The 16138-nt window shown below is 37.8% G+C and overlaps 1 protein-coding gene across 1 annotated transcript in view; it reads left to right on the top strand.

The window, feature by feature from the left end:
• The window catches only part of plpp4 (phospholipid phosphatase 4), a 59424-nt gene that overhangs the window by 1078 nt on the left and 42208 nt on the right, over positions 1-16138 (top strand). The gene's annotated exons all lie outside the window — the stretch shown is intronic.

The following is a 16138-nucleotide window of genomic DNA, read 5'->3' as shown; positions in this document are numbered from 1 at the left end:
TCCATCATCCAAGCCGCGTATCCTCAAATTGATTAAATTCACGATAATTAATTGTAAATTAATATATATGTTCTCTATGTCTATACCACACACTGCACATGAATATCAGCAAACAGTTGGGCTAATGAATTATACTCTCTGTAACCAATTTCATTTGGTGTTTGGCTAAACAATAAAATTGGTTGTCCTATTACCAGCCAAATTAGTCAGATTCTGACCAATCTATTGGTTAATGGATTCATCCAGCCATCCATTATCAGTTACGCTTCTCCTCACAAAGGTCTCAGGGGGGTGCTGGAGCCTATCCCAGCTGTCTTCAGGGAGTAGGCGGGGTACACCCTGAACTGGTTGCCAGCCAATCGCTGGACACACAAAGACAAACAACCATCCGCTCTCACACTCACACCTAGGGGCAATTTAGAGTCTCCATTCAACCTACCGAGCATGTTTTTGGAATGCGGGAGGAAATTGGAGTAACCGGAGAAATCCCACACCAGCAAACGCCACATAGGAAGGACGAAGCCGGAATTGATCCCACGACCTCTGCACTATGAGGCCATCGTGCTAACCAGTCGCCTCATCGCCTTAATGTAGCCAAGATAAGCTTAACCAACTAGATTGATAGTTTTTTTAACCACTATTTTTAGAGTGGGGTAGGACAGAGAAGCTTTCAAATAAAGTTCAGTACTTTTTGAGGAGGCTGTCTGTCAGGTGCTTTGACATGATGAATTGAATGGCCTTGGTTTGGTCACGAGTCAATCACAGGGCTCATATAGAGTCAGGATGCCTTGCACTCTCACATTCACACTGTCACTGAGTAAGACCTAAACCCGTGCAGCCTGTATAAACGAATCTTTATTACACCATCAGTCTCATTAAACATGTTAAAGAAAAGGAAGAGGGGAGCCATGAGTCAAAATCCGATATGATGGGCAAGCTTGAAATATGATATATTTGATGTTTTATTTTCCTATGAGCGCTTCTCCCTCCCAGTTCTGAAGGTCGCAACTCCGGCTTTCCTGTGTAGCTTTCGCATGATGTTTCCTGTGCTTGTGTAGGATTTCTCTGTGTACACATGCTTCTTCTCAAATTCCAAAAACATAACTGAAAAGTAGAAATTACCCATATGTAAAAATGTTGGGGTCAGTTGTTGTCTATAAGCGCCCTGCGATTGGCTGCCAACCAGTCCAAGGTTAACCATGCCTCTGTTGAGACTGGCAACAGTTCACCCACAACCCCTAAAAAATAAATTAACAAATAAATGGATTGATAATGAAAACAGTCCAAAATAGACTCTTCTGATATGGAATATGTAGCTGCACTTTTTAAATAACTTGTGTATAGTGTCATTAAAACATGCCCTTGGGCTTGGTGATCTGTCGGTCTACTAAAAGTATTACATAGCCAAGAGCCTTATTCGGCATGCTCATAGTGTCTTGAGTAATGGAACATGTCAGAGAGAATTCATTCTGCTATTACACTCAAGTGTCGCAATGAGCCTGTTATATGTTCCCTCTGCGTGATTCACATTTGTGTCTGATGCGCTGTGGTGTATCGTGGTTTCAAGCCATATGAAGACAGCATGCTCATAATCATCAAGAAGAACTACTGAAATCTGCCTCTAGGGCGTAGCTAACAAGTTCTTGATTGTTGTAATGAATTGAATTTTGCGCCACGTTTTCTCTCCGCAGTGCACAGTCAGAAAAGTGTGTAAAGGAATGCTGCCAGATCATATCAATGTTAAACTGACTGTGAAACCTTGAACGGTGAAAGCCATGCTAATTGTTAAAATAACCTCATGTTAACACGGAATTACGGTAACTGCTTGTGTGCTCGAGCACGCTATTCACAAAAGAAGATCATAGACAACTTTGAACGGCAAAATAGCAGGCATTTTAATAAGTGTCCGAAGAGACAATTATAGATTAATAATTCTACACACATAGCTAAACACAACAGCTAAGCAGTAAATGGATCACGTTATGGGGTATGTTAATGTGAGTGACCGAGACCAGTGTTTCACAACCATTAATATTATGGATAAGCGCGTCTGAAAAACGAGAAGACTATTGGATACAGAATATGGAATACATTTAATATCACTATTGTGATTTGTTTGCACAGTGCAGTCCTGAGTTTTGATTTTGAGACCAGAACAATACATGTTTTAACAATTGCAACACAAAAGAGATAATCTTTTACATTTTTTTTCATCAGTTACTTATTTACATTTATTTCTACATTTGTGTAAAAAAACATGTATGCTATTTTGCTTCCGTTTGTATTTTATCTAATAGCACCACTGAATGCATTTTTCATTTGATATAAATGTCTTTAATGTCACTTCAACTCTCTGATAACCTAAAGATTATCCTGAGTAATTATTCTGTTAGTGCGTGGTGTGTTAAGTGCAAATATTCACTCCCTGATCTGAAGATATGATCATAGCCGAAAATTGTAATCAAGTCCTCATGTGTGCGTTCAACACAGAGCTCTGGCGATCCACAAACCGGTCGACTGTGACGTGTAACTTAAAAATTAGGACGCGACCCGAAGCTTCCACTGTTGCAGGACAAACTAGACAAGCAAGTTGTTGTGTTGAGTATTCCGATAACTTGTCGGTAAAGCCATTTGTCATTATAAAAGTGCCCAGGCAAAGAGTTGGCATATGCAATTCAGTAGTCAGACAAACTAACAGTTAGCCCACCTTCTTCTATCGCTTTTTCTTCTTTGATGTTTTCTGTCATCATGGGGTGTCCTTTGGCACCCTGCTGTCTCAAAGATCCATCTTGGCTCGACTCCAGAAATCATTACAACAGTAAGCAGACACATGGCAATTATTTCTTTCATGCATGGAAAAGGTCATCCATGCCCTAATTAAATCCCGGTTAGATTATTGCAATGCACTGTACAATGGCATCAGTCGAGAAAACACACAACTCAAACACCAGTTCTTGCAAAGCTCCAATGACTGCAAGTGGATTTTAGAATGGATTTTAAAATGCTTCTGGTTGCTTTTGCAGCAATAAACGTGCTTCTGCATATATTTAATAGCTGTTGACTCCATGTAAGCCTGACAGCTGCCTGAGATTTTTTTTCGGTGCTTAACTTGCAGCCTCTAAATCTAGTCTGAGCTCTGCGTCTTCAGAACTCTTTGGCCTTACATTATTGTTTTTTCTTAGAAATGTCTTCTGATTCTACATCTTTGTTGATGTATACATATTTTATTTCTATTCTATTCTATATTCTAATGCTGCTATGCATTATTGTTATTATTATTATTATTATTATTATTATTAGATTTAAAATTTAATTGTACTCAACATAGTCAAGTCTGTACCGTTAATAAGAGAGTCAAATGAAGCGCCGTCTTTATGTTTATTTGTCCTAATGTTCCTTAATTATTAGACGACTTCCTGGATCAGGAATGATTACGAGCACTGTCGTTATAATTCTGGGTTTTTATTGCCACCTTAGTGGCTCATACAGTGGAAAATAGATTTATTATCCCACGCCCTACCATTGACAAGGTTTTGTGGATTTTGTTTTTTGCTTAATTCATAATGTTGTTTTACTGTTTTACTTACTCACCAGCCAGTGTACACAGTAATATGTGTTTACCTTTTTTTAAGGTTTGTAAGAGAGGCAAATATAAATTATAAAGTATTGCTGATTGTATTAGCAATGACAGATTTTTTTATTTTTATTCAGTCCATGTATTGTTTGCCATTATATTTTACAGATGTACCAGGCAGAGTGACTCGTTAGCATAGCTGTAAAATATTGTAAAAAAAAAAAAAAAAAAACTAGTCTAGAATAACTTGTCTAGAATAAAAACCGTGTCAGTTTGTTTTGGGGTTTGTATGGGAATTTCAATTTGTCTAAATGCATTTCCTTTAAGCAATGCGAAATTAAATAACATTTTCTCACTGGAGTTACATTTTACTGTGAATATTATCAGTTGGCCGGAAACCTTGTATGTACAAGCATATTTGTGGGTTCCAACCAAAGATTCAAGCTTTTTTTTCCAAAAAAATAATTTATTATTTTTTTTCATCATTTATCTAGGTTAATTATGAAGTGCCTTTGACATAGAGGATGCGTAGATTTTTTTTTTGTTTTTTTTGTTTTTAGCAAGTGCAAGAGGAGGCTTTATGTCTGTCTCGTCCACGGCTGCACGTATACGAGAAAATACATGATGGTAGAAAGATGACATTAATGATTTCTACTTCTGTGTATTTGTTGTTCACACAACAACATTTTGTAATTGCAATTTTCATTAAAGTTGGTTTGTTGTTGTAAAGTAAAGTTGTGCTTCACAACTGTGTGCTCTTTTGGTTGATTAAAGCCAGCGTTATTGTTTTACCACTTCTTGACTGCATGTTTCAGCCAAATGAGAAGTGCTGGCATAAGACATCGACAGAAGCGTGCAGCTTGTGACATTCGCCGCACATCTGTCCAGCTGATAGGTCGGCTTGTGACATCCTACCATGTCATGTTGGCTGGCCCTGTGCACCGTGTAACCGTCACGCTTTGTTCCACCTGCTCTAACCTGGTGACCTCAAAGCTCTCGCCTCTCCGTCTTGGTCATTTTAGACCACAGGTTAGGTCATTCGCACCAACCAAGGCCTGTCTGCCCTGTTTGGACGCACCATCGCCTTCTGGTGCTGCAACCTGCTCACTGCCTTCTGCACTTTGTCTTTGGCCCTCAATTTCAATCCAGTTGTCACTTTGGCCTATTTATCAATCATTGTATTGGCAGAGGGAGTCCACGTAACCCCATCAACACATTGGCTCTCTCCTGCTTGAAGTGAAGGTAATGGATTTCAGGAGCAAATGAAAAAAATTCCGCCCAAAGAAGCAACGTGGGAGATCTAGCCATTTTGTGGATGATGGTTTTTGCGTCCCTCTTGTTCATGCCCGATGAAATAATTTCGGAAAACCTAATTACACGTTGAAGTTAAAGAGCATACTTCCAATTAATTGGCTTAGGTTGACTTTAAAAGGTATTTTTTTTTAAATGATTTCCTTGTCACACAAGCTAAATTTGCATTAACTTCTCACGCTGCAAATAGGCTGGTCTATAATATCAGAAATGTCCTCTCCTCCAAGGGTGAAGATAACGCATGATGATTCCATTGTCCTTTTTCAGTGAGAGACATCTGAACCTTTAGTTTGTAACTGCCTATAGATGCCACAAAATGCCAACAAAAAAACATTGATGATTTATTTATGCGCCGAACGTAAGCTCATCAACATGCTACCTTGACACCAGATGGTGCCAACTCAATAGTTATTGTTTTTTCCTGAGCAAGCAAATCCTAAGCCAATAGGTGAGTTTTTCGACAAATAACGAGGATAGGTTAAAAAGAAAATCTGCGAATAGGCGAATGCCATGACGTAAAGGATTTGACAGTCCTTTGCATGTGATCCGAAAGTGTTGGCTGTTTCGTGGACATGCTTGCATTGTTACCCACAAGCATATAATTCTCCGGCACTTGACGATTCAGGGACATCTGTACCCTGAGAGCCATGATTTCTCACACATTATTCACATTCTACTTTTGCTAGAAAGGATTTTCTTATGAGGGGATTATTCGATTTTACTTGCCCTTGATTTCTCTTGGCTTCAAGCAATGCACTAACTGGCGTGACAAGCACTATGTGGGATGCCCATTTGACCCTGTCCTACTAAACTGCAAATTCAGTGCGGTCATCACAACTTGCTAAGCACCCTGCGAGTCAAACACCACTTTAGAGTCCTGTAATGTAATTCTACCCAAAAGGAAATCAATCGCCTGTTTGGAAAATGTTTATAAATATCTAATTGGCATTTACATTCCTGTAATTTACAAAAAAAGAGTTTAGCAAGACCTAAACAAACAATATCTTTCTTGCCTGTGTTTAAGGTTTCCACGCCTTTCACTTCATGATTGATAGTCCAATATAGGAAGAAAAAGAGAAACGTTGCAGATGCGGCTTGTAATAAATACCAACATTTTGAGGACACAGAAGGGCATAGAGAGAAAAGAAATGGGGCTGAAGAAATAGAAGAGATTTGTAGTTTGGGTGATCTAATGGATTTTATATAAAATAGATTAAGACTTGGGGAATGACAGAAGCAAATAAAGGGGACTCAAATCGTTCAGAGAGCTTATATCAGAGCAATCTAAAAGCTACTACTACATAGCGCAATTGTCTTGGGAAGGGAGCTGCTGTTTTTAGGGCTGATGTTCACATTAAAATAGAATCGATCCATCTTTGCTAAAGCTAACAAGGCTGACTCAAGCAGCGCATATTGCTTCTCACTGCAAAGATCAGAAAGATGGAGCCAGACCTTTGTCACATACATCATATTGCTCATGTAATATTAAGGTCGATGCGATTTCAGCATTGTCATTGCATAACATGTGTCGCATTATTGTAATCACAGCAACAGATGAACGATACGTCCAAGACAAGACACTTGCTTACTGGCAGACACTGCATATCTTCACTTCACTATGAATTTACAAATATGTACGTCGTATGTACGTCGAAAAAAAGAAAGCGCCCTTTGTTGCTCTCAGGTGCACATTATACTGCCCCTATAATTATTTCCGTTTTTTTTAATTCTGACATCAGATATCTTAGAGCCTAAATTGGAGGTCATCCAATCTGTAGGCCTCATTAGTATAGTGGGAAGAAAACACGGGACAGCTGCAAACATACATTTTCAACCAAAAAAAAATTTTAATCTTCCAGCAAAGACCCCCATGTGGGTTCACTTATCGATCCTTGTGTGAAACACCTATTGGATTTATGATAATATTGCGTAATCACTTTAATTAGTTCAGCCTTAAATTTACCATGGTGAAAGAATACAAGATCACAAGGGCAAGAATTACAGTTTTATTTGCGTAACCTTTGTTAACATCTCAATGGTGTTTGTTATATGACCAAAAAGATGTGGGTGGTACCAACTCAGAAATATACAGTACTCTATTTATTGACATATTTAAATCAAATTAAAAATTTTCTCCTGAGAATTGATCGTTGTGCTGTCCCCCTGGACAAATAGCAAGCGGTAATAGGAAGACCTCAATTTCAACATTTAATCTCGGCTCTGTATTAAATATAAATTAGGTTATCAAAGGACAAAAAGTTGGCACTACACATAACCTTAAATTCTAAGTCTGTACAACCCTTTCAAAATGTTTTTGGGAAGGGATGTATTCAGGGAAAAATTATTACCCTGTGTACAAGTACAAAAAAAAAAATAAATGTGTACCAAAATTGATGACTTCTTCCTCTGGGGTTGTTGGATTCATACTATGAGAACAATGATATAGGAACATATTATTTATCCAGTTCTAAAGACTTTAGACTGGCCCCAGTCAGCTGTAGAATATATTTTAAAATATGTGACTGCTCCGCTATAAAGCACCGAATGGCTTAGGTCCTGATTCCAGAAGTGATCATGGAACCCAGCAGGCTTCTCAGGGCAGCAGACCCGTGTCAATTAGTGGAGGCCATAGTTCAAAACAAACATGGTGCATCAGCATTTAGTCGTTATGCTGCATGTAAATGGGATAAGGTACCATGATGTTCTTACACCATATGTTCTTTTGGAATTTTAGTAAACTAACTTGTTATTTCTATACTTGTCTTTTAAATGTCTTAAATTCTTCATTTTTTTAATGTCTTATATGCCTTTTTTTTATACTGTGAAATGAATAACTCTCCAAATGCGGCAATCAAAAGTTAGCAAGTATTCTTGATTCAGCTCTTGTATTGGATCTTATTATATGGACCATGCCTGGTGAGTGTGTGTTCAATAATCTTCTTGCATCATTTATGAAAATCTCCTTGGTATTCATGTTTTAAATTATTCAGTTTCCATCTTTATGAGAGCTCTTATAAGATGAACGTCATTTATAGAAGGTACATTTACACAAAGGGTAAGGCTTTATGAGACTTCACTTAAGGATCACTTGGAAGACATTCTGCAGACATATTCTGCCAAATTGCTTTGATTATTTTGTATGCATTTTATTTTACATCAGTAAAATTCCTGACTGTAAAGATTTATGTATTTTGAAGTATCCATGGATGTGTGAAAAAGACATGAGCATGGACACTTTAATCTTTGTCAAATATATGACATATCCGGATGCACTTACTGAACATCCCACCATATAATTATTTCCTGTCTTCCAAACTGTAAAGACAGTCATGTTCATAGCTATTTTATTCTCGGCATACTTGAAAGATGCCTGCTCGTTTCGTAATCCCCCCGGGAGAAGTCCTTGAACAACAGACTGAGCTCCTTGGACAAGCTGCTTTGTAATGTACCCTCTGCATTGAGTATGTGAATGTAAATGGAAGCCTCTATCCCGCTGAGGGGTGAACATTTCCAACTGTTGGCGAAGGTGGAAAATGCGTGTTCACGTGTCAGGGTTCGTTCCCAGGTCGCAAATGTTTGTCAAGCAAACAGTCGTAAGACATTTGTTGTTTCAAGGGAATTTTGACCACGTTTACAATTTCCTTTTGATAAGAAAATTAGACAGCAAAATCAATCAATGGAGCATCTGTCGAGAAGTTAATGCCTCGAAACCTATTATGCTTGATAGCAACACATCCTACATGCGAGAAAGTGTTTATTCACAATAATCCAAAGTGGCAGACAAAGTGAAGGAATGGCCGAATGGGAAGACTGCTCTCTCAGGCTTCTATCGTTGACATGATGGTGCAGCCCTTCACCGCCTTGTCTTCTTACCTACGTACAGCCATCACTCTGGATCAGGATCAACCGAAGCTCACCCAACCACATGACCTTTGATCATTGATTGAGAGTCCAATCTAGTTATGCTACCTTGCTAAATGAAACCTCTTTTCCCACATTACCTTACTGCTAAATGCTTTTCTTCAGGCTACGTAGGTGGTTAGAATGAGTCTGTCAAGTGATCTGGGTAGAGTGAAAATTGAAAGTGAAATTCTGTTTAACACATCCTGGGGTACTGTTGTTAATTTCTTATGTTTTGTTTTGTTTTTTCATTGAAGTGACTTTTTTTGTCCTGGAAAGTGGACAACCAACTACTATTTCACCAGGTGAAATACTATGTAGCTATGTCTGTTGTTATTTTTAATTTTTTTTATTCCTTTTAACGCTGTTTGGTAATACTTTGTGTAACCCTGGTTAACATAGCCTCATAAAATAAGAGCCTGTTATTAAAAACAGTCATTAAGAAAATATTCATTGTAGATGCGAAAAAAGGATCAACATGACTTAGAAATGTGTTAAAAGGTTAAAAACTGGTAAATTCATTGTTAAATTAGTGTTTTTGTAATTCTTCAAAATGATTCAGCGCTATGTGAACGCTTTTATTTTGAAAGGCACGTAGCGACATAATGCCGTTAGTCACGTGACTAGAAATGCGCACCTTATTTTATTCTTCTCATACTTGATAAAGAAGCTGAAAGAGAACTACGGTTAAACGAAAGAGAGACCGAGCTATTCAATGCTATTTTTGTATTTTAAAGGAGTCGTTTTGAGTTTTTCCAACCTGTCCTTCAATTGGTGATGCACTAATTACTGAACCGGTCTTGGTGAGTTTCAGACTTTTATTTTATTTTATTTCATGCAATGAACATTTTACACTATTGTATTGGTCAAATGGAAAAAAAGAAAAGAAACTTACAATGTCAAATGTATATTGTTTTATTTTAAGTAATGGCTGTAAAAGGTGAATTGATGCTTAATTGAATGCTAGTTGTAGTTTCCCTGCAATGTTTTTCCATTCTTCACCGGCCACCTCCATTATTTAAACTGCGTCATTGTGTGAGCATCGACTTCACTCGACGAAAAAACGAGTTTAATTTGCATTTGATGCCACTTGATGTAATATTTAGGTTATGTATAAGTATTATTTTGTTGTTATGATCGGCCATTAAAGTTTGGTTCAGAAACTTCTGAGCTAAATGACGGAGCTGAATGCTTGAACGAGACGCAAGATGGCGAGCCACCCACGAGCCCCTTGAGCTGCTTCTCACGCAGGAGCGGAGAGCAGTTGCTGGACGTTGTGTTGTTTCATCAACCTGGTAGGATTAATCCGTTTTCTACTCTGCTACACTGCAGTGGATTCCCGGAACACAGGATTGACTATTCAGGACAACTAGAAGAACACAAATAATTCGAACAAGACACTTGGACACTGGTATCGATTCAGTCTTTTGCTGAATTGTTTTTTGAGTTTTGTACATTGTGTCACATTTATTTTTGTAAACCATGCATGATAATGCTGTAACGGTATTATTGAAATGTTGACTGTGTGAACCACATCCAGTGAAATGGTTGAGAATTGAAGTTAGACTTAACTGATCAAACAAAATACTTACTTCTTACTGAACTTTATTCAAAACAAAGTGAGGTAATGTAGTTGAGTATAGATTAGGTAAGATTTGAACATAAGATTAGACTTTATTAAACAACAACCCGGGTTGAAAATTATATTTTCCAAACTAAATAATAGTTGAACAGAAAAGGATATTGATGAAGAAAAATTCACTTTAAAGAAAGGGGAAACCATTTTCCTTTGGGTCAACTGTGTGTAAATTGTATATCAATTGTGTGTAATTGTATGTCATTTCAATGTCAACAACTGTTAATTACCAAATTACGCTGGCAGTTCAAACTTATTCCATTGTCTGTGGTCCTTTATTTGGTTGTTAATATTATCTATATCTTAATAGTCGAACCTACTACTGGTCTATAATTAACTGTAATCACTCTAGAGGTGTTACATTTGTCGTGTCTGAAAAACAATATCAAAATTGACCTGAACCACTAGATGTCATCGCACATATTTCTATAAAGCATGAAAAGGTTTATGTTCTTATAACTTGAATCTTTATGTTTATTTTGAACGTTATCAGATAGAACACTCTTATTTCCTTGGTAGCATTCAGGTGACTCATTTAATTATACTGTACCTTTAGGGTTATTCGAGTTTATTGGTGTGATTTACAGAGGTGATACCATTGACTTTCACAGTTTGAGACCATATCATTTGGCCATGAAAAAGATATTATATCGAAACCCGAAGCTGAAACAGAGCAATTCAATTGAGATTTATAATACAAAAAACTGTTTAACATAAAGCCCTACTGAATATAAAAATACAGAAAAAACAAACAAGCAGTAAAAAAGCATGGCAGAAAAAGACTGAATTAAAATTGAGGTTTAAAATGAGAAGGAATGAAGAAGGAAGGATTTAAAAGAATACACCAAGGGTCCTATTTTTGTGTCAAATCCACCAGAGCCACTAGAACCATGCCTATTTTCCGTCACAAAATTGGCTGATTCGTTTGGTGCATGCCATAAAATATGCTGGAATGCCCATCAAGGAGTAACACAATCTATGAAATTCACAAACACACTAAATTAGACTTAGCCTGGAATGAAAATGAAGATGCACTCATTTTTTGACACTGAGCGCATGGTATCCTGGGGCCCCAAGACTTAAGATCAAGCAGGAGCATAATGAAAAATCTATATGGGAAATAGCAAAAAACATAGTCGTGAGATAGAACCCCGTACAGTAATTCAACAAGAAAAAGAATAATCTTGTGTCTTCCTGGTGTGAGCACAGAGCTTAAGACTCGGACTCAATTCCACGCACATCCAGCTGTGCTTTGTTCGCCATGGGCCTCCATGCTCACCCCACTATCGAGGGGAAACAAAGAAAATGCAGGGAGCTGCCAACTGATACAAAATGGACAGAGTTGTCTGATGAAGAACATACAACAACAACCAGTGTTGGCAAAGTTTTTTTTTTTACGCAAACTAGTTTAAAGTTCAGTTAACACGTTTTTTTTAATGAACTTGTTCAATTAATAGGTCATATAAAAATACTATATATCAATGAAGTAGTTCATGAAGTAGTTAATTTTTTTCTTTTTTACAATACATTCCGATGAACCATTACCCTCAAAATATTGGTATGTCCCATTGTTGCAACACTATAAAAAAAATGGGGTGCGATATGTCCTTGAAAAAAACCTCAGAAATATGTTTCACTCGGAAATTCAAAGTCAATTTTCATAGAAGAATTTTTGAATCAATTTTAATAGTTCATGAAATAAAAAAAGGCCACTCAAGGGTTGATGCGAAGGTAAGGCTGTTTTATTGGGACAGCACACTTGGACCCATAACCTCCAGGTTAGGGAAAAGACCACTCTGCACCTGAGCCATGCCGCTTCATTTGTGTATTAGCATATTGCAGGTGTCTGGTGGAATCGTCGTAAATCCAAAGAACCAAAACATTTTTGGTTTCCTTTTGGAGATATCCTTTATTTTATATATATATATATATATAATTCTGATTTTAGGTTTTGGACAGGTGCAATACTGATTTAGCCACCTCGTGAGTGTCTGATGTTGCTCATCGTGGTCCAAGGAATCCTACGGGAGTGGAGTCAATGCTGAGAAGCATGGAAAATTAGAGAGAACATTAACTATAAGCCCTTGTATCCTGTACTATATTTCCTGTTCTTCTTTAAGCGACAGCCAGTCGATACTTCAGAAGGACATCAAGATCTTGGAGGTGACAGTATGGTCGTAGTCATCCTTAAATCAAAATTAGAAATATCATTCATATTCTCTCCCTTCGACACACGCACACGCATACACCCACTCACCTTTTTTTCATTAGATCGCTGTCATTCCTGTCTTCCTCTCTTATCCATCACCTTGCGCTATGCTCTTATCTGTATAAATTGAGATATGGGGTTGATGAAAGAAGCAGCCTCCAATTATGTACAAAGTATTATCTTGGCTTGCAACTTCCTCTATACTGTATATAACAAGGAAGTGCATATCCCCGTGGTAACCATTTTCTTATCTCTGAACCATCATTTAAGTGTGTGTTTGATCAGACTTATGTCACGGAAATGTACAATTCCCACTTCATTTCCTAATGATGAATGTATAATTTCGTAACCATCACAACAACTAGTGGTCTGATATCAAAAATTAAGAACTGTGGGAGAGGGCAGGACAATAAAGTGTAGAGATTAAAATTCTATGTTGCAAATGGTTGGATCAGCCACACACTTCACAAACGCGTAGACAATCTCATGAGACAATCACTGACTTAGAACCTAGTAGTGGAAGGCTGAGAGTCACCTTGTGAAGATCTACAGAAATAGGAAATAAGGGCAATGAAAAATGCTGAAAGGAATTCGAAAGGTTTGCAAAAAAACAGAATAGTGTGGAGATCACTTGTGTGTTACGTTGGCGCCATGTGGTGTCAAAAGGATTGATGATGATTGTCATCACACAGAACTATGTATAAGAAATTCAAGGTCAGGCTTCACATCAGATCGCTTGATTAATGTTGAACGTCATATTCTACTGAAAAATGTATTCAAGATACTGTATGATATCCCATTTACTGTTGTGTCTTCCCAAACCTGCGAGTCAGGACCCACCTTTTCAACGAAGGGGGCGGCCTCATAAGCCTCATGTAAGTTGTTTAGTTGTTTTGCTTGTATCACAAGATCCGTCTTGCCATACTGGGATAATATGAATATTAATAAAGTTAGAGGCTGACCTGTAAAAAGATATTCTTGTATTAAACCAGCATTTATTTATGTATACCAGTAGATAGCTATTGTAAGATGGAAGAATTTACATGTTCAGGGTCGTGAGTTGTTTTTTTGTTGTTGTTGTTGTTGTTGTTCTGACTGTAGAACATTGCACTCTGGGTATTTCCTAGCTGCTATAATGGGATTTCTACCCATCATAAAAAAAAAGTTGTCGATAAGATGTACATGCAAGAGGTTACCTTGCAAGACATCCAGCTTATCAGATGTTTTCGGAAACATCACCATCGCATCGTCTCAGTCTCCTGATAGTCATATTATTGATAGCGCAATTTGGACACCTCGAGCGAAACCCTACAAATATCAGCAGCACATTGGAAAAACAGATGGCTGCACAGGATGCGACAACAGCTGTTACACAACAACACGATTATAAGAAAAAATTCACATTGGCATCATTTATGCCTTTATATGAATAGAAGAAAAATAATACTCGATAACTATAGCAATCTACTAGTAATCTAGAACTAGCATGACTGACATCCTCACATTTATGACATTTGGGTCTACATGCATTATGCCCACATCCTATCGTAGAACAGACTGAAGCTCATTTTAAAGAGTGAAATAATCACACCAAATGGAGAGTATAGCAAAGTGTGTCAAGTGTGCGTGTGTGTGTGTGTTGATGTGCCTGTGAGTGAGCAAGAGAAATACGGTTATGACCCTTTGATGCTGCTAATGGCCATTTTCAACTATTGAGCTGGGATATGGTCAATGAAATCTTGAATGAACTAAAAGGACAAACCTAGAATTTCGCTCATGCTGCTGCCGGTGTTGACATTTGCCGGAATGAACAATGAGCATGACAGCATTAATAAATGCCAGCCTGCAGTGTGTCACTCACACATCTGTGTCACATCAGAGTGAGAAATCCTTGCCTCACTGTCACAAAATTGCCACTTCCCATTTTTCTCTTCTGGGACAAAACTCATATTGATGAAGTTTCTGGATGTCTGTTACATTCAATAATTATCACAGTGCATAATTTGAGTAATCCTGAACTTAATGTAATATGTGTGAAATTGATAGTACTGTATTTCCTTTCATGATATTAAATTCACACTTGAATAGGGATGAGAATTAATCACTGGGTCTCTTTGAGAACCAGTTCCCTGTTTTGCAAATCCTATATATTCGTGAGCCATGCACACGTAGCCAGGTCCATTCCAATGAATGCGTCCACATTTTGTTCGTTCTAGTGAGTGAGTGGGAGCAACATCTTTCAATATATCCGCTTTCCTCTTCAGGGCCACCGCACACTGCACATTGTCAAGGAAAACAAAGTTTGCTACAGAATGAGAATGTGGTCTACAAAAATGGGAGTAGATTGGAAGACGTAACTCACCCTCATTATATTGAATGGACCCGACGACTTGTGCACGGCTTGTGAGAGTTTTTACCACAAGCTTCACTTATTTAATCAACATGTGAAATTGTAAATATGGTTAAGTATGGTTGTAAATTGATTTTTTTTTTTTATTCCATTGCCCTGGTGCACCTGACAACTTGATTACAGCAGGTGGACCAGACTTTGGAACTATGGCTCAATTCTGATTTTTTATTTTTTTTTTTCCCAAATCTGACATATATCTCTAGCGTGAACGGTACAATTACGAATTTTTCAAATCTGAACTGGGTCTCTTTCATCTGTGGATAAAGACTTGATATGTATGCGATGTGTCTCCAGTATGAACACTCATCCGCACAAATTGGACATTGTCGACCTATGTCATCAAAAGCCAAATATGCGCTCTGCACAGGTGGGTAGAGTGCTTGGGAGACTAGTGACATGCACCGTGAATCTTCAAAGTTGATTTGTGTAACAGTTGTTGTCTTTACATTTGACTTTCATTTAATCCTACTTGAAACATGAAGCACAAAGTGCACATTTGTGGTAATATTAGTAATTCAGCCATGCAAACGGTTCATTTATTATGCGCAGCATTAAAGTAATGTCATATTCAGCAGACATCTCCAATAGATGTGAAGATCAAAGAGGGTTGACTCACATCCCCAAAATGTTTGCATCCCCGCCCTACTCTGGCGATATGAGAGGATAAAATTAGCCCTTACACATGAAACTATAGTTACTTCTGTAAAGAAAAAGGTGGATTCAACAAATCAAAATTAGGCATCACGTTCTGTAGTGCAAATTTACCCTGAATTGTAGCGCAGGTGGTATAATGCAATTTTGGTGAACTGGAAACAGGCGCAGGCAGAGAGTTATGTGTGGTTGATATGATCGGATTTCAATCATAAATATGGCATTAGCCCTCCAACCCTCTGATTAATTATAGAAATCAATTCATGCATTAATGCATTATTGTTATTGTTACTGTCATCTTTAATATATTTCTAAAAGCACGCCTGTACTGTGTCACAACTGGTGATCGGTGGTTGAAGGCAGTGTGCAAGGGCTAACTACGCAGCGCCCAACTTTATATCATCCACAAAAGGAAGCCTTTTTGTAGTTTCGCAAGAACATATTTTG

Source organism: Idiotropiscis lumnitzeri, chromosome 9 (genome assembly GCF_059441095.1).
Source record: "Idiotropiscis lumnitzeri isolate Australia: NSW breed Sydney's pygmy pipehorse chromosome 9, RoL_Ilum_1.0, whole genome shotgun sequence".
Classification (NCBI taxonomy): domain Eukaryota; kingdom Metazoa; phylum Chordata; class Actinopteri; order Syngnathiformes; family Syngnathidae; genus Idiotropiscis; species Idiotropiscis lumnitzeri.
The sequence above is the reverse complement of the archived record's forward strand: the minus strand, read 5'-3'. Positions and strand labels throughout refer to the sequence as shown.